We start from the raw sequence: 19,746 nt of genomic DNA, 5'->3' as shown, positions 1-19,746 counted from the left end.
AATTATGCTCTATTCTTTCAGAACTTATTATAAATCTATAGTACAAGTCAGTGTGGTACTGAAGTAAAGATAGATAGATAGATAAATGAAATTGAATGGAGAATCTAGAAACAGGACCACACATATATGGCCAATTGATTTTTGAAAGATGTGCAAAAGCAATTCAAGGGAAACAATAATATTTTTACTAAATGCAGAAAATATAGCTATGTGCAAACAAACAAACAAATGAACCTCAAACCCTACCTTACATCATGTGCAGAAATTAATCATGCACTCAAGACTGATCATATACCTAAATATGTAGCTAAAATTAAAATACTTCTAGAACTAAATAAGACAATTTTAGTGATTTGGGGTCTGGCCAGGATTTCTTAAGTAGAACACAGAATTCACGAATTATTAATAAAATATCAAAAAATTAAACACCATCCAAATTAAAAGCAGTAGTTCTTCAAAAGACACTGTTAGGAGAACAAAAAGACAAGACAGAAACTGGGAGAACGTATCTGGAAAACTTATACCCAACAAAGAAGTTAATTTAGAGTGTATTAAAAAACTCTTAAAACAACCACATACCCACTAGTATGGCTAAAATAAAAAAGATTGACCATACCAAATGTTTATAAGGATATGGAACTAATTGAACTCTCACAAAGTGCTACTGTATACAACTACTTTGGATCCAGTTTGGTAGTTTCTTGAAAAGTGAGACATACACTTACCATATAACCCAGCCATTCCACCCATAGGTATTTACTCCAGAGAAATGAAAGCATATCTCCCCACACAGACATTCTCACAAATGTTCTTAGCAGCTTTATTTGTATTAGTCAAAACCTGAGGAAAATCCAATGTCCATCCCAAGGAGACTAGACAAACAAGTGTGGTAAAGTAATAAAACCAAATATTTCTCAGCAATAAAAAGGAAAAAACTCTCAGTGGCTGACGGGAGATGGATGCGGGTTAGGAGATGGGCGGCAGGCAGCTGCAGGAATAGATTACAAAGGACAAACAGGAGATTTTGTTCTGTGGCGGTGATGGATACTTTCACTATCTTCATTACGGTAATGATTTCAAGGGTGCATATATACGTCAAAATGTCCAAACTCATCAAATTTTGCAATTTAAATACATTCAGTATAATTGTATGTCAATTATACTTCAGTAAAGCTGTTAAAAAACAATACATTTTACCATGTGGATTATAGAATATGTATCTACTACTTTTATAGAATATGTGTCCACCACTGATTTTCTGGGTTGCCTGTGTATATTTATCTTTCTAATATTAATGTATCATACAGAGTGTGGAGAATGTTTTTCTTAATTCAAGAAATAAAAACAGTTACAGACAGGAAATAGTATATGAAAAAACCACAAATATGTATACAAGTAGTGTACAAATTTTAGTATGGCCTATGGACAATGAAAATTTTAGATCAGTTGAATCTGCATGTATTAAATGCCAACTTTGTGCTAATAATTCAATCAGAAGCTGGAATAAGCAGAGAAATAAAAGCATTTTCAGTTTTATAGTTATCAACTATATATATAATATGGCACACAAGCCTCTAAATCCACTAGCTTCAAGAGAGTTTTAAGAAATGCAGCTTTCATACCATGGGCCCTGTACCCAGATATTTTATTAGTAAGGAATAAATGGAGAGCAAATATGGAGGGATAGATTATCATCTCTGCTAGGGTACAACACTTTGGCCAATTAGATACCCATGCACACTCTTTTTTGTACTCTTAAAATACATACACTATTTTCTAAGAGCAGCAACCCCAAAGTTCCATTTAGCTTCTTTATGAAGCTGAAACTCTAAGTAGAAATGAGTCTTCTTAGTTTGGTGAACTGTACGTCGTTTGGTGAAGATAGAGCTCTTCATACAGTAAAAGGTAAATTATCTTACTGTAAAAGGTCCAGGATGCAACAGTAAAGAAAAACAGTATGGGAATTCCCTGGCTGTCTAGTGGTTAGGACTCCAAGCCTCCACTGCAGGGAGCCTGGGTTCCATCACTTGTGGGGGAACTAAGATCCCGTAAGCCGTACCAAAAAAACAAACAACAACAACCCAAAAACCAAAAACAACAGAACAAAAATACAGTATGTCTGAAGCAAAAACTTTTATCAGGACAAAAGGAGTCTGGAAAACAAATAGGAGCCATTGGAACATGGATGTTATCAAATCACACAGACAGGAATTGAGAGTATCTTTTCTGGCTGTAGTGTAAGCTCTTTACACTGGCAGACTCTGCTTTGCTTTCTTGGCGATTCATCCTTGTCCGTTACCTCCCACTGCCATGACTGAGGTGGACACAGGGGCTATGCTCCCCTTGGGGACTACAGATCTTAGAGTTGGTTCCTTCTGGGCTTGCAGGGTGAGAATTATAAAAATTAAGACAATAACACCTGAACTTTACACAACATTGTAAATCAACTATACCACAATAAAAATTTTAAAAAAAGAATCAGAGAAAAGGTAATTCTGAAATATGATGGTAAAGCAGGAGAGCAGATACATGCTTTCATTGTTGATTGTTTCAAGTTTCAATAAAAATATAAAATAACAAAAAGCTAGTAAAAGTGTGAGGAGCTAGAAAGTAATACATATCTATAACTGCCTAGCTAAGCGAAACGTCTGATGCAGTTGAAGTGTTTCCATGGTGTGGAAATGTATATGCAAGAAGACAAATAAATGACAAGCGTCCACACTTGAGTAAAAATGAGACCAAAAAAAAAATTTGATTTAAAACATGAAGGAAAATAAAAACTTCTAATGTTAGAAGGTCAGACACCTACTAATAAGAGTATTGGATATTCTGAAAAAATCGCATACTGTTGGCGAAAGATACTCTCTTCCGTCTTGAATGTCAGGAAGAGAAGGAATGAAGGTATAAAGCTCCCAGTGAAAGACAAGAGGAGCAATGTATTGTCATTTTTTGAGCAAACCAAAAGCATTTGACTACGCTCTTAAATGTTGACCTCAGAACAAAGAAATGCGCAGCCCTGGAGGAGGTCAGGAAACTGAGGTCATTCCCAAGAAAGGTCACTGTTTCTCACACCAAAGGATTTGAAGCTTACAGAGCCAGTTTAGTGTGTGAAAAATTTTGTCTGCTCCTTGCTCGACTGTGCCAAAATACTTGGGCCTTAGTTTTTAGACGCTAAAGTTCAAAATAAGTGATTGATATGACTGTCACCTTGTAGGTAATTAAAAAAAAACCCAAAATCTGCAAAAGTGCTAATAGTTGTAAACACTATAACTTAGACCTAGTGAGAAGTATACATTATAACTGCCAACAGTTCTGCTAGGTTGCCTACAAAAGAATTTACACACCAACCCAAGTGAGCCAATGATGGTGGAATCCTGGCATAGACACATATCTGTTTAGGGTCACCAGTGCCCAGTTAATTGGGAAAGTAAGAGGTGAGAAATAGTTCTCAAATTACTTTTTTTAAGTTGAAATGAGAAGGAATTACAGCATAATGGATGGCATAAATTATGAATACTACCAGAATGATTAGGAGTGATGATTTAGTAACCAGACTGCTATGATATCAGTACAAATATTGGTTTTACCACTTTGTTATTTTGTCATCTTGTGCAAGAAACAACCAGTATACATCTCAGTTTCCCCATAAGGAAACTAACAAGTTTTCACAAAACCATTGACTTGATAGAATTGCATGAGGATGAAATGAGTTAATACAATAAAACAATCAGCCCAATGCCTGGCACTTAGTAGTATTTAATAAAAGTTCATATAATGAATATTATTTTCATTATAACAGTTAAGTTTTGCTTAGGTTAAAAAAATAACATCCTTTCTACTCAATTTTTCTTTTTCAGGCATTAAATATAATTGGCATATTTGTCATATTTTAAAATAATATGAATCAAAAGAATATAAGAGGAAATAAAAAGACCTAAGCTATTAAGTTGTTTACTTACTAAGCTTAATTATCTTCTATTACTTCATATATCTCTCCTGTTTAGTAAAATCTCAACTTGCAAACTTTCTTATATTTTGAGTGCAAATCAAAAACAGAGCATATACGACTCAAATTCCTACTTCTGAAAGTCTGTTTCATTCTATTTTCACTCTTGTCTGCTTTCATTTCACTCTCTCAGCAAATCAAAAGAGATAATACAGTAGAATATTCTAGAATTCTATGCATCACTAAACTCTCAGATTATTTACATATAGGAACATATTTATACTTCAAGTTTGATACTTAACTGATTTTTGGATTTATAAATTTGCTTTTATATCAAATTTACATGATGATTGGCGATAAAACTACTCCCCGTTATTACTATTCTAAGTTTCTCTTGTATTTTGCAACCTACTCTGACTTTTAAATAGCACATGGTTGTTTTCAAACACGTACTTCAGGACACGTTAAAACAGAACACTGCAAAACTTTTACATAGAGTTATTCAGTGATTCTCATGATACCACTAACACAAAATTGATTTTTTTACTGTTTTGCAGTCATAATTCCTGGGCTAGAATTTTGACTTTATCACTTATTACCTAGTGATATTAGAAAGACATATTTCTAAAATACTCCAGCTTCTTCATGTGTAAAATGAGGGTGATAATAGTATTTAGCTGAAAGCATTTCTATGATGTTTAAATGGACTGGTGTGGATAAAGTGCTTAAATGTGTGATTGCAAAATAGTAAATAATCCGTAAATATTAGTCATTATAATTATTATTAGAAGACAGGTTTATTGCTAAAAGATACATCCTTTAAGTATCATTTTACAAATAAGAATATTGAGTATTAAGGATGTTAAGTTATAGTCTTAAGTTCTTACAGTTAACAAATTCTAAGGCCTGGTTTCAAGTCTAGGTTTACCTGCCGCCATAGCCAGTGATTGCCCCACAATTATTGAATTGTCTCTTTCTATTTCCATAGAACAATCTCTAGAAGCTTCAGGTGGTTGAATAAATAATGAAATAAAAAATTTATTTCAATATCTTTAGACATTGTTGGCTGCCTAAAAGGGGGATATTCACAGATTCAGTTCAAATAAGAAAATTCTAATGAGAACTTTATCAGTGAAATAATTGGGTACCCCATTCTGCAGTGTCGTCTTTGCCAGGTATTTAATAGGCAGTATGGTCAGAGTAAGAAAGGAAAATTTGATGTTAACTACGCTTTAAAAATTCATGCAGTGTTGTGAATCACTATACTGTACACCTGTAACTTATATAATATTATACATCAACTATACTTCAGTAAATAAATAAATAAAAGTGATGCAGTGACCTAGCATCATGGGAATTGCTCAGGGAAATCAATCAGTACACAAAGCCATTTACATTAATGATTAGCAAATGTGTTCTCTGGTAAACAGGTTTCTTGGAATTGTTTTCAATTGAACACTAGGCAATCTCAGACATGTCTCTTTTTGCATTATTTGTTCTAGCTTAATGGCTAGTTATGTAATAACACACTTATCATGGTATTTTTATCATTCTAATATTAATTTAGAGAATATATTTATCATCTGTGTATCTTGTGTAGTTCATCTCCAGTGTTTATAACTTGGAGGCGACAAAGGTTAGCAGTTGAGCAGGTGCTCATGTGGGTAGTGAGGCCACTTACTAGCTGAGTAATTTTGAGTAAGTTTATTAACCTCTGGAAACCTCAGTTTCTTTATCTGTAAAATGTAGTTAATAAATGTGATGTTTAAATTAGTTGAATGTCTAGAAAGTAGAAGAGTTCCTAGTATATACTGTACATTTTCCAATCAACACTTGATTAAGAGCCTGAGTTTTGTGTGGGCTATTTGGTTTAAATCCTTACTTGTAAAGAGTGTGGTAGGCAGAACACCAGCTCCTCAAAGATGTTTAGGACCTAATTCCGAGCACCTGTGACTATGTTCTCTTACGTGGTAAACACTTTGCAGATGTGATTAAGACTCTTGAAAAGGGAAGATTATCTTGTACTTTCCAAGTAGGCCCAATGTGATCACAGTGTTCCTTATAAAGGAGAAAGCAGCCTGGATTACCCAGGTGAGCCCAATGTAATCACAAGCGTCCTAAGGAGAGAGAGAGAGAGAGAGAGAGAGAGAGAGAGAGAGAGAGAGAGAGAGTCTTCCGGAGTTTCAGGTGGGCCCAATTCAATCACGAGTCTGTATAAAGGGCAGAGGGGGTAGAGGAAGGAAGGAGGCGCCATGATGGAAGCCAAGTTTGGCGTGAGGTGGTCGCTGGTTTTTGGCTCCGGAGGAAGACGCCGTTTGGTAAAGAATGCAGGCGGTCTCTGGAAACTGGGAAAAGCAAGTAAACAGCTTCTTCCCTAGAGCCTCCAGAGGGGAAGCCGTTCCTGCCGACACCACGGGTTTTTGACTTCTGACTTCTATAACTGTAAGCCAGTAAATTTGTGTCGTTCTAACCTTCTACTTTCATGATAATGTGTTACAGTGGCAAGGGGAAACTGAACAGAGACAGTAGAACATTTAATTAATTTTTCCCACTCCAACATATCTTTAAAATGAAGAAGTTTAATATTACTTGCCTTCTAAAGTTTCTTCTTAAATTTTCTTACATTCGCTCTCTGAACACTACTATTCCTGGATAGCATGTTACATGCCTCTCTTATTCCAGAGGTCTGCCTTAGCTGCTCCGTGGTCTCCTCCTGATGTCTTGCAACAGTTTCTCCAGGCAGCTCCAAACCACTAGGCCCTAAGAACAGGCAGAGCTATGCTTTGTTGCAGTAACAAGAGGTTATGGTATGTAGCTTAGGTTATTGGAGGCTTGGGAACGGAGTCATGTCTGTGTTCTCTCTCTGGGGGTTGCCTCCTTGCCTCTTTCATAATCTACACCTGTTAATGTTGAACCTAAGTTCACGTGCCTGACGCACAGTGAGGCCAAGTAAACAAACTTCAGAGTTTGGAGCAGAGCAAGGTTTATTGCAAGGGCCAAGCAAGAAGAACAGGCAGCTAGGGCTCAAAAGGCCTGAATTCCCCAGTGAGTTTCAGGGTAAAAGTTTTAAAGGCAAAATTTGGGGTGAGGGTGGGCTGTAGGGTATGTGACTTTTCTCCTAATTGGCTGGTGGTGAGGTAATGGGGTATGCTCTAGGAATATTGTGTTCAGTGTGAAGTTTCCACCCCCGAAACTGGATGGAGGCCTTAGTCTGTGTAGAAGAGCTCAAAGATAAATAGTTATGTATCCCTTGAGGAGGAACTAGGACTCTATTGCTGCACTACTGTTTGCTTTCCTTTGTTTCCACATTCTCCCACTTCCCTGATTAGTAATTGTTTGAATCTGCCCTTTGGAACTCAGGGAAGGTCTAGGAGGCTGAAGCCTTTTTCTCCTACAAATAAATGGGGATGGGAAGGCTTTTATACCTGGGAGGACCGCACAAGGTCCTGCTCGGTTTCGATGCCCCCTTGTCTTTGATACTCTTAATCTTTGAGGCAAACAGGTGTTGGACAAGAAAGGGAATAATATTTTGGATAGAGATTAATCATGAACTCGGTTTTAGGGGGACTCAGTTTCATGCTACAATCCTGAAACCCTTTCAGATCAGTTTTATTCTTACATATATCTTAAGTTGAAGACTCCACATATTTCTGTGTAACTTTTCCTGACTAGGGTTCTTGGACTCTTTAATCAATAGAAATTTAAGATGAGAAATCCAGGCAAGGCTTTATCGGTACTTGTGCTGTAGCACGAGGGAGTGAAAACAAGTAACAGGTGCCCTTGCTCACTCGGGGGTGGGGGGGTGGGGGGGCAGTATGAACTGGTCCCTTAAATGAACGTTTGTCCAGGTACAGGCACTGCAGTTAAGGGTCCCAGGTCCCAGCCTATCTCATAACCACCCAGAGGAAAGAAAAAAGTCACCTGAAATAGGTTTGTAGTGATGCTAATGATACAATGAAGAGCTCATTTTATATTGGGATTACTTTTTTTTTGTCCAGGCTTGTTTGTTAAAGTATAGGACATCAAGTTAAACTGAATTTCAGATAAATAACACGTTAGTGTAAGTGTGTCCCATACAATATTTGGGACATACTATACTACAACTGTTTTTGAAGTTTAAACTTGGCATCTTAGATTAAGTCCGACAACCACACTTTTGTTACAGCCTTCTGATTCCACAGTTTGTTCTGGGATTTAGCTTTGTATAATGAAAACCCACATTAAACTAGTTTTTCAACTGAGAGCGGTCTTTTTCCAAATATGATTCATGCACAAAAAATAACACTTAACTATCACTGTCTTTATCACTCCCAATACCCCTGCTGTTACTGGGATAGTATCAATAGTAATAGTAGCATTTCTGACTTGAAAACACTAGCAATTAGGGAAGGCCAGCAATTCAAATTCCCATTAGTCTTTGAAAACTTGAGATAGTGTTATACGTCAATTATATCTCAAACTAGTTTCAGGTGGACAGGGTGATTTGTATATTTTGACATTATCACAGCATGAAGTCTATTTAACACCCATTACCATACATAGTTAGAACTGTGTGTGTGATGAGGACTTTTAAGATCTACTCTTAGTGGGTGTGGAGAAAAGGGAAATTTTCTACATTGGTGGGAATGTAAATTGGCACAGACACTATGGAAAACAGTATGGGAGTTCCTCAAACTAAAAACAGAATTACCATATGATACAGAAATCCCACTCCTGGGCATATCTATAGATAAAACTATACTTCAAAAGGATACGCGCACCCCTATGTTCATAGCACTGTTCACAATGGCCAAGACATGGAAACAACCTAAATGTCCATTGAAGGATGAATGGATAAAGAAGATGTGGTACATATATACCATGGAATACTACTCAGCCATAAAAATGAAATAATGCTATTTGCAGCAACACGGATGGACCTAGTGATTATTATAGTAAGTGAAGTAGGTCAAAGATGAATACCATATGATATCACTTATATGTGGAATCTAAAATGACACAAATGAACTTGTTCTCAAAACAAAGACTCACAGACATAGAAGTCTTGTGGTTGCCGGGGGGGAGGGATGGTTTGGGACTTCGGGATTAACAGATGCAAATTATTATATATAGAATGGATAAACAACAAGGTCCTACTGTATAGCCCAGGGAGCTATACTGAGTATCATGTGATATTCCATAATAGAAAAGAAAATGAAAAAAATGTGTATATAACTGAATCACTTTGCCATACAATAGAGATTAACACAACATTGTAAATCAACTATACTTCAATAAAATAGACTTTAAAATCTCTCAGCAACTTTTAAATATAAAATGCAGGGCTAACTATAATCCCTATGCTGTACACTACATCCCCTGGACTTCTTAATTATCATATAACTGGAGGTTTGTACCTTTAGATCATCTTCACCCATTTGGCCCATCTCCCAACCCTTACCTCTGGCAACCACCATCTCTCCTCTGTATGAGTTTGCATATTTAAGATTCCACATAAAAGCAAGATTATAGAGCATTTCTCTTTATCTTGCCACTTAGCCTAATACCCTTAAGGTTCATCTATACTGTTGCAAAAGACAAGATTTCCTTTCTTTATGGCTGAATAATACCCCTTTTATACATATATGCTACATTTTCTTTATCCATTCTTTCACCAATGGACAGTACCTTGCTTCCATGTCTTAGCTATTGTAAATAATGCTGCAATGAAAATGGGGGTGCATATATTTTTTCCAGTTAGTGTATTTGTGTTCCTTGGATAAATATTCCAGAAGTGGATTTCTGGATCAGATGGTTCCTCCTATTCTTAGAGGAACCTCCATACTGTTTTCCATGACTGCACCAATTTACAGCCCCACTAACAGTGCACAAGTGTTCCCTCTTCTCCATATTCTCACCAGCACTTGTCTTAGTCTTTTTGATTGTGGTTTTGATTTGCATTTCCCTGATCATATCATATATATAGATCACCTTATAAAATGCTTAGTAATGCTGCATTTGATCATGGCTCAGTCTCTAGACATACCTATGGGACTTCACCAAGTACCTAGGATTCTAGGCAATTATAAGCTAACTTTTAAATATAGTCTATCTCACAAAGGAGAGACTGGATGTAGGTTCATATTTGTTAGCTTTATGCAAGCTATGTGCCAAAGTTCATGATATATGTATACATGCTTATCTCTAATATGTGGGCAATGCAATCATTTTAAACTCTGACATTGTACATTATTTTAACTTATTCTGTAACTCAAAACTAAACAGATTAATAATTGAAGAGCTTTATGCTATAAAATTTCCACCAACTAAGAAACTGCTCTCCTACATACTTTTATAGGGTCTTGAATAAACAGTTGCTTATTTGCTTGACATACTTAATAAGTTTATATGTAACTTTTCCTGATATTCCTTCAATCTCAAACTATAAAAAAATAAAAAGCCTTCTGGCAGCCTTGGGAAGTTCTCCGTGTTCACTACTGCCGAATGATGCTTTACATCTTCAGTACCCTTGATTACCTCAAACATGTTAATTCAGGTGTTTGTCAACACCTTTCAGAATTGAATCAGTTTGATCTGTCTGTACATATTTCAAACTATAGTAATATAATATAGGGCTTTTAGCCTCTAAGTGACTATTATGATATGACATGCTTTTCTGACAGTAAATTTGAGTCTAGCTTGTCCAACTTGCAGTTTCTCTGTAACGTGTCTGTGATGATTCCACAACACAGATGGAAGTTCTGTACAGGTTGCTATAGTGAACCTGTTTCTAGCATCCTATTTCTCTTAATGGACAATTGCAATACCCAGCCCATATTTCCCGTGAGAAGTTGAATCATGTATTGCGTTCAGCTAATTCTTCTCAGGGCCTCAGTGATCCATTAATCTTCTTGTATAAGATAATCGAATAGGGCTGTGTAATCAATCATGAAATTCTATGTATCAGATTCAGATGCAGTGCACTTATCTATGACGGCAGCTTTTGCAAACACTAGCCTAGACTTTGCATGTTAATCAAGATAGTAGGGGGCTTCCCTGGTGGCGCAGTGGTTGAGAGTCCGCCTGCCGATGCGGGTCCATACCCCGGTCCGTGAAGATCTCACTATGCCGTGGAGCGGCTGGGCCCGTGAGCCTGCGCGTCTGGAGCCTGCGCTCCGCAATGGGAGAGGCCACATCAGTGAGAGGCCCGCGTACTGCAAAAAAAAAAAAAAAAAAAAAAGATAGTAGGACACCTTTTCTGTTATCTTTTATGAACCTAGCAATGAATCTAAGTAGGTATTGCTTCTAATCTTGTTTCTAAATCCCTTTATTACTAGAGTGCTAAAAGTAGGTCCCCACATAGCTTTTTATAGAATCATTCTTTGTATTATCCAAATTGGATCTTTTTCTATTTAAAAAGCAAATTAAAATTAAGAATTTATTTCCAACTTTGCCAAAATGTAGAAAGAATGTGTTTAGATGGAAACACTAGGCAAATAATCCTAAAAACCACACACACAAAAAAAACCCCTGAATATTAGAGTAATTTCTCCCTTTTAGAATCACTTACTTACTAACTGAAATGCCTTCTTTGAGAAGGAATGGCCTAATAGGTCAAACACCAGACTCCACATCAAGTGTTCTTTGTCCCAGGTATAGAGTTACCTGCAATCCTTAAGCACCATATGTCATATTTCAAATCTGCTGAGGAGTTGAGTCCATACTTTGTACAGTAAAGGGGTAATGAGTGGAGGGAAAGGTAGGGGAGGCATGCTGGTTCAGTGATGAAGACAACGGGCTTCGGAGTTCGTCTGTCTGGTTTCCAGTATCTGATGCTTGTGTTCTTGAGTAAGTGTCCCAGCCACTCTGTTCTGAAATTTCCCCTTTCAGGCAATGGGGATGACGATTGTACTGTTCTAGAAGGCAGATCATGAGGATTAACTATTCTGCAAATGAAGTGAACAAATCAGTTTCTGGATTTTTTTCAGATGAGATTCTTTCATTGGGAAGCAATAGAAACACCAGATTAAATCCTGGAACAAACTAGTGTGAGAGTGAGAGGGCTTCAGGGTTGGATGACTTAGGGCCTCAGTATTAAATAAACATGTCAGTTCCCTTCCTTGCCTGTTCTGTTATCCTCAGGTTTTGTTTTTTATATACAAAATATGAGAGAAAGCAAACAAGTAAACATTAACTGCTCAAATCTAGAAAAAGCTTGAATGTTAACTTTTGTAGAGTCAAGAGTGAGAAGAAAAAAGGTACTAGAATAGTCTGTCTTCTCTAGCAATTGATTGTGCTAACAACCTGTGAGAGGACAGCTTTTTCAACTAACTTTTTTGATCAAAATACGGAATTAAAACTCTCAAATAGTATCTATGAGTATATAATGGCATAACTTGCTAAATAGTAAAATATGGTTTGTGCCTGGCAATGTTTTCCTCCTAACATAATTTAGAGCATTTTTAAAAATTAGGGATTAAAATATAAATAGCCAACTGTTTTGAAAAGCATAAGTATGTAGACTTGCAGGTACAATTTATAATATTCTTCTTTAGACTTAAAAAAACATTGGGTAAACATTGGTCTTAGTATTGGTGATACATATTGAACTGAATATTTGTCATTTTCCATTTTTAGCAGATTATTAAAATTACAAAGCTATGAAGATATTAATTATAAAGAAATATTTAAAGATTTTTATAAAGAATATCATTTTTCCTGGAAAAATAACATTGACATAAATATCTTATCACCTAATCATGCCACATTTCATTTTTTTTGATTTTTAAAAACTCTATTAAGAATAATTAAATAGATAACCTTGAGTTAACCAAATCAAGAAAAGATGGGAAAGCACAAATAAAGTAAGAAACAAGGAAATTAAAAGAATCATTAAGAGGCTATTTTGCTCAACTACACATAAATAAATTTGAAATTTGGAATGAAACAATTTTCTAGAAAAATGTAATTTACCAAACTAATGTAAAAGAAGGAAAGCATATGTAATATTGGATTTCTGTAGAAGAATTAGGAAAATTTTTGTCTCATGGCTATTTCATGAAGCACTATGGAAGATAACTCCCCAAGGTGAGTCAATCTGGGCTCTCCAAGAACTACATGTCAAGACAAGATCTGAAGTGTGTAAGATCTTTTGGAGAATTGTCATGCCACATTTCTACAGGAATATGAAATTTGTACATCTTCACACAGACTTGAATTTGTAAACCCCTGTATATTTTGTATGGAGTAGACTTGTGTTCTTTTAATAAAGTGGCAAAGTACCTGCATTCTGACCAAATCCTTAACTGGGAGATTTTGATAAATATTAGAATACAGATTTGACATTTTTTTCCCTAAGACATAAAATACAAAACACCTTTAGCACTTTGCTGAACTTGGCTGTTTTGTGTCATTTGAATATCATTTTTTGTTACCCCTTAGGAGATGGGCAATAGAAAAATTGATAGAACTTTTAAATGACAGCATTTTATATCTTAAACGTTTAAATTTAAAAGGTAGCAACACTTAAAGAAGCATCCTATATCTGAGTATAGGTACTGAGTATCCCAGACTCTAACTACCTATTTACATATATTACAGATTGTGGAAAGTCATCCTCAATTCAAAGTATCATGCATTTATTGAGTTTGTATTATGAGGCAGGCACTTGCTAGGGGAGGAGGATACAAGGATAAATAAGACACGAATCCAAACTGGGTCTATAATTCTCATTTTTCAGGATTTAGTTTCACTATAAAACATTGTAAGTGTGAATAAAAATGAATGAACTATTTTGATCTGGTTTTTCAGGTCGCTTGGACTAGGAATAAAGAACACAACCATCATTGCTTCACGGGAGAACAGTCATGGAGGAGTGCACCACAAAAGGTAAGCCAATCACTGCTCTACACGTCCCTGCTGGATGGAGGTAAGCGAATTATTTATTCATCAATGTAATTAACATTAGAGCGTCTAACATGGCAGAATGACGAGTTCTTCGAGTTACCTGTCAGGTAATGTGACTAAATTGTTTAAACATGAAATGGACCTGACAGGACAGCCTGCCTGCCTTTTTAAACAAGCCATAGAATCTGTTTTATTGGTAGTAAATTTGCTTAGAATGCTGTAATCATTATCCAAATGCAGACTAAAAATTACTCAGAATAAAAATTGCTCTTAGAATTCTCTATTTCACTGTAATATGAATACTGCAGAATCCAGCCCAGTTTACACCCATTCTCTTTGGCACTCTTTTTACAAAATAAGGAAGTTTTGTGTGTGTGTTGGCGGGGCGGGGGTTGCAGGGAGGGGTTGGTTTGGGTTCTGTATTTTTTTGTGATACGACTTCTGATCCTGACTACTTGGAGTTTGTCTTCAACCTTCGAAGGTTGGCCTGAGTCCTCCACACGACGGTTCTTAACACATGAGCCACAGATTTGGTGGTTCCCAGGGCCACCCTCAATTCTGACCAACAGACTGTAAATTCAGGAGCTGGATCTTCAGGTTTGATAATCCACTAGAAAAATTCATAGAACTTGGGAAAGTTATACTTGCTAATTCTATTATAGCAAAAAGGATAAATCAGAACCAGCCAAAAGGGAAGATGCATTGTTTAGGGACTGGGAGGGCCCCAAATATGATGCTTCCATTGTCCTCTCCCCAGGGGGTCAGGACATGTCACCCTCTCAGCATATTGATCACATTGATGTATAACAGTATGCACAAAGTATTTTCAACCAGAAAAGCTCACCCAAGCTTTAGTGTCAAGAGCTTATATTGGGGTTTCATTACATATTCATAATTGAGAAACTTTCTGATCAATAATTCAGCCTCTACCTCCTTCAGAGGGTGGGCTGACATCATGCAACTCGAAGTCCCACCCGTCTAGTCACACTGTTGGTCTTTCTGGCATGACCAGCTGATACTGAATCATCTGTACCTAGCTATCTTGGGACCAAAGACTTTCCTGCCTGCAGAAAAATTTTCATGCCTAACCACATAAGCTGCTTTGGTTCTCATTACCTATTTCCCTGCCAGATATCATAGCCTTATAATTTGTCTTTGATCTCTAATCTCTCTGCTTCAAATAGTCAAGTACTCTGCTGTAGAAAGAAATGTTCTTGTTTCCTCAAAAATTCTTAGTCTGACATTTTATATTGTGACAGGAAGTTAGTTCTTCTTCTGACTTTGAAAGTTCTTTTGGCCCATTCACAGAACCTCCAAATATGCTCAGCCTTCCACCGCTTCAGCTTCTAGATGTTAATACAAGGTAGATACTTGACCTGCTTTAAAGTTGGTGTTTTGTGTTTATAGTTCATGTCTGGATTTCTTACATTTTGTTAGCTATTTCACTTGGACTTCTAATAATTTCCTATGAATATGCTGTGTAGGCGTGTAGTGTCTGGAATACGGTAGTTCTTAGGATAGACATCTTCAGTGACTAATCCACAAACATCAAGGACCAAATACCTTTTAAACTCACTAGATGGGAATAGTTGCACAGACTTAACACAGTACAGGGTCTTTAAACATAGTAAGAGGTTTTAGATACTAAGCATTCAAAAATGTCCAGTTAATCCACAACCATGGTTTAAAACATCAGTGTATACCAGTCCCAATACATATGGTTCCAAATATAAAAAATGCTTCACCTAATTCAACTTGTCCTGGAACTAACTGAAAATTTCCCCTACAGACAGCCCAAAGTTTTATCACTTACTGTGTCTAGCTGCAAACCAAGGATCTGAGTGGATCTGTTGCAGGAAGGGGGACCCTTCCAGACCTTGATAGTGGGATCTTGTCTAACACTCGAATGTCCAAGGAGACACAAATGTTGACAAAGCAAAAGACTTTATTGGAAAGCGGCACCCAGGCAGAGTAGTGGGTAAGGGGTAAGGGAGCCCAGGAGAACTGCTCTGCTTCATGGCTCACAGTCTCAGGTTTTATGGTAATGAGGTTAGTTTCCAGGTTGTCTCTGGCCAGTCATCTTGCCTGTGCCCATAGCTGGTCTGACTCGGGGTCCTTCCTGGTGGTGCGCACATCTCTCAGCCAATATGGATTCCAACACAAAGGTTTCTGAGAGACTGGCAGGACCCATTATGGGCTGGTGTCTCCTCCCTCCTTTTGACCCGTCCTAAATTCTTTTGGCTGGTGGTAACTCGTTCGTTTCATGTTCACATAGGAGATCTGATGAAGCTGCAAATTACATTTCAGCTTCCTTAGGGAACAAAATGGTACAGGTGTTTGCATAAAGTATTATAGCTCTGCAAATGTTATGAAGATTCTTTTAGAACAGTTACAGGAACCCCCTATGGTTTAGACAGTTCATTATGCTAAGGATTGAGGGATTTAAGTATGTCATTGTTTCTTTTTCATCCTGCACCCATGAGATTATTGATGGATCTGAAAGCTTTGCCTTCAATGGAGAATTTATTCCAGGTGGCCCCAGGAAATAATGTAGTTAGCCATCATGCTGTTGCATGCCATGCATGTGTACAATATTTCAGTAGTTAAGTGGTTTGTACTTGTCTAGCCCCAATTAGATCAAGGATCCACTTCCAAATCTTACCCGTTTATTTGCACCTCACTTTTAGGAGTCTTCTGATCAGTCAGGTAGTCCTAAAGAAACTCTAATCCAGAGAATGAGTGTATTAGGTGGGGACTGGGTGCCTCACAGGATTTACTGGAAGACTAGGGAATTAGGCTAAGGAAATAGGCAGGAAAATGGAATGCTAAGTGCCAAGACATATACCCAAAATACTATACAAAGAATGTGTTATTCTGCTGTTGCCTCTGCTGCTGACCACTTGACGTCCCCTAAAGGGTGATACCATTTGATACAGTATCACTTTGTTGAACTGGAATGAATTCCCATTAGCTCTTTGTTTTCAAATATTTCTGTATCTCTCCCTTTTCTACTACTTATGGCATTTATGACCTTAATATAAGAGCAAAAGGGAAAAATAGCACCTTTTACGTGGGGGAAGGGGAGACTTGTTTCAAATATATAACCCAATGCTTAATTTCATCAAATAATATTTTTCCTAATTCTGTAGTATTTTAACTTGAAGTAGAAAACAATTATTTGAATGCAAGTTAATTAAAATTTCTGTAGATTACTTTTTATTTTTTAGGAAGTACTTAAAGGGCCAGCTGATGTGATGTTTAAATACTTAAGCCTCTTACCTAACTGCCTAGAGGAAAGTTCTAATACTACTATATTTAATATGGCATGCTTTTCGATATTTTACGAGAATCACCTAAAACTCCAGGGAAATCATATTCTTTATGGGTTCCATAAATGATGTCATTTTTAAGAGCACAATTTCAAAAGGCACATATGAGAATATAGTGATATGACAAAATCTATCTGGGATATTCAGACACTTAAATCTCCAAGGGGCTGGGTAGAGGTCAACACTTATACAATATTTATAATGAAAAGCCCAAGCAACATCTTTCTACTATTATATTTCATGTACATCACTACATTATCCACCCTGAAGCTGACACTTTTACTAGCTGAGGTATTACTGCTTCAAAATCAAACTCGAAATCAGGCTTTGTGGTTTAGAATCGAATACCCTGCAAAGACAGTCAAGTAAGTATACTTGAGGCTGTACACTGTTGTGTTAGAAATAATGCAATATTCAGGTGATCTAGGCTAATTCTCTGAAAAAATCAGTGAAAATTAGCCAGCTTTTGCTAAATTATGTACAATGCTTGGACAAGTTATTATAAAGGGGAAACCTTTTGGATAGCAGATTAATAGTGCAAGGTGTAAATGGTGGGCATGTGTATATGCATGCATGTGTGTGCTAAGTCGTGGTGGAATAAAAACTCTGATTAGGAGTGAGGCCAAACCTCCTCTCATCTTACCCTTTTAATCTAGACCTAATTATCTGACACACGTGTACATTATTTTCTCAACTACAAAATGTAGAGTATCTTTATTCACGAAAACAATTTGAAAACTCAAGTACTATGCAAATGTAATGTACTAAGGAGGAAGCTGAACTAAAACTATAATAGAAATTATGACTTTAATAGAAATTGACTTTAAATTCCACGTTAAATATAAGAAACACTATGTCTCCTACTATATGGTGCACAGGAGGTACTAGTTAACTGTTCTTTCCTTCTGTCTCTGCAAGCAAGTCTGAATCTCACAGAAACTTAGTCTCATTAACTTATGGAAGATAACGATTTATTACTTACATATTTACTATAAGGAAAAATGCAAATGTCATAACTCTAAATTCTAGTGATTCCTGAAATTTGAGATAATTATTTAAATTAAAGTCAAGAAATAATTAAGGGAAAATGGCATTTGTGGGCAGCTTCAGCAGACAGCTCCTCCACATAAACATCAAAAAATTAAGCAAAATTGTCAGAATCATCTTTGTCAGACTCTAGAAAACAGTCAGTCTACAACAACCAAGTGAGTAGTTGTCTGGGGCTGGGTGGAAGGGGTATTACAGGAAGCGAGTGCTTAGCACCAATCAGGCTTTGAGAGAAGCACAATGGAAGGCAGTGGCCCAATGCAGAGACCAGAAGTAAAAACTGAAACTTAAATGAAAGATGACTGAAAAGTGTTTTAATTACTATCTTTTGTGTAATGCAAGTTTTGTCAAAGTACTTATGAAATTTTTTGACTTAATTATATTTTGAAGATTTTTCTTGTGTGAGTTTGAAAACACAATCATAATATCAAGTACGAATCAAGTAAACTATAAAATGATCATGTTAAATGTTACTTGTTATGGTATTCACAAATTCAGTGAATCAATTCTAAGTCCACAAATTGAAGAAAAATTAACATTGATTACTAAGTCTTTTTCTAAAATATCCAGTTGATACATAGACTTAACTAGAAAATTAAAACATCTCTAATATAGCACAAGTCAGTTAACAATCTCATAGTAAGTTGGACTTGCTAAGAACAATTCTGAACGTTGAAGTGACAAAACTGATCAGAGTGTACAATAATTGCAAATCTCTGTAAAACTTAGAAGGCAAGTGCGTTACATATTTATATCTCTATATGCATATATACACATAAGACAAAGGTTTTATACTTGCCTCTAAGTTGAAGTCTATTATGGCTTTCTCTATTTTCAGAAAAGTATATGCTTTGTATATTCAATTACATGTATTATATGTGTATACATAATACATCTAGTATATAGGTATTTATAATTCATTATACATATACATTCTGGCCTCCAGTTATGACATTCTTACCATGGATCAGTTATACAATATGTTGTCACTTTATGTGCCTTTAATAACTTTCAAATCACCGTGAAAAAGAAAACAGTTCAATATATAAAGATTCTTTGGGACCAACTGCATTATCAAGAGAATACAGAATCCATTGTTCCCTATAGCAGTCTCAGCATAAATCTCTATTCCGGTAAATCTCAGTGGTTCATGCTAATAGATTTTGATGAACTGGGGCTACAAATATATGCAATTTGATTGTTGCCTCTCTGAGTTTCAAATTTCTTTATCTCCGAAATACTTTCACATTAGAAGCCAGGCTAGTCTTAAGCTCAAAATCCAAGTATTGTCACCAACATCAAGTACTTATCCTCTGATATTAACCTATTAACTCACTGTTTGAGCTCCAGATGTTTAGACAAATCGTCTTCCCACATTGTCACGCTAAAGGAATTTGTCTGTTTTTAGATTTTGTTTTCCATATGGTGAGATTATATTCATTTCTGCCTACAAAAGTAATACGAAAAATCCCAAAATGCAGCATTGAGAACTCTTTTAAAGGATATTGAATGTCTAAAGGCACTGACTATTAATCTTAA

This window comes from Delphinapterus leucas, chromosome 14 (genome assembly GCF_059928025.1).
Source record: "Delphinapterus leucas isolate spDelLeu-1000000601 "Yukka" chromosome 14, BTC_Dleu_Yukka2, whole genome shotgun sequence".
In the NCBI taxonomy this organism is placed as follows: domain Eukaryota; kingdom Metazoa; phylum Chordata; class Mammalia; order Artiodactyla; family Monodontidae; genus Delphinapterus; species Delphinapterus leucas.
This window is presented reverse-complemented; position numbering follows the sequence as displayed.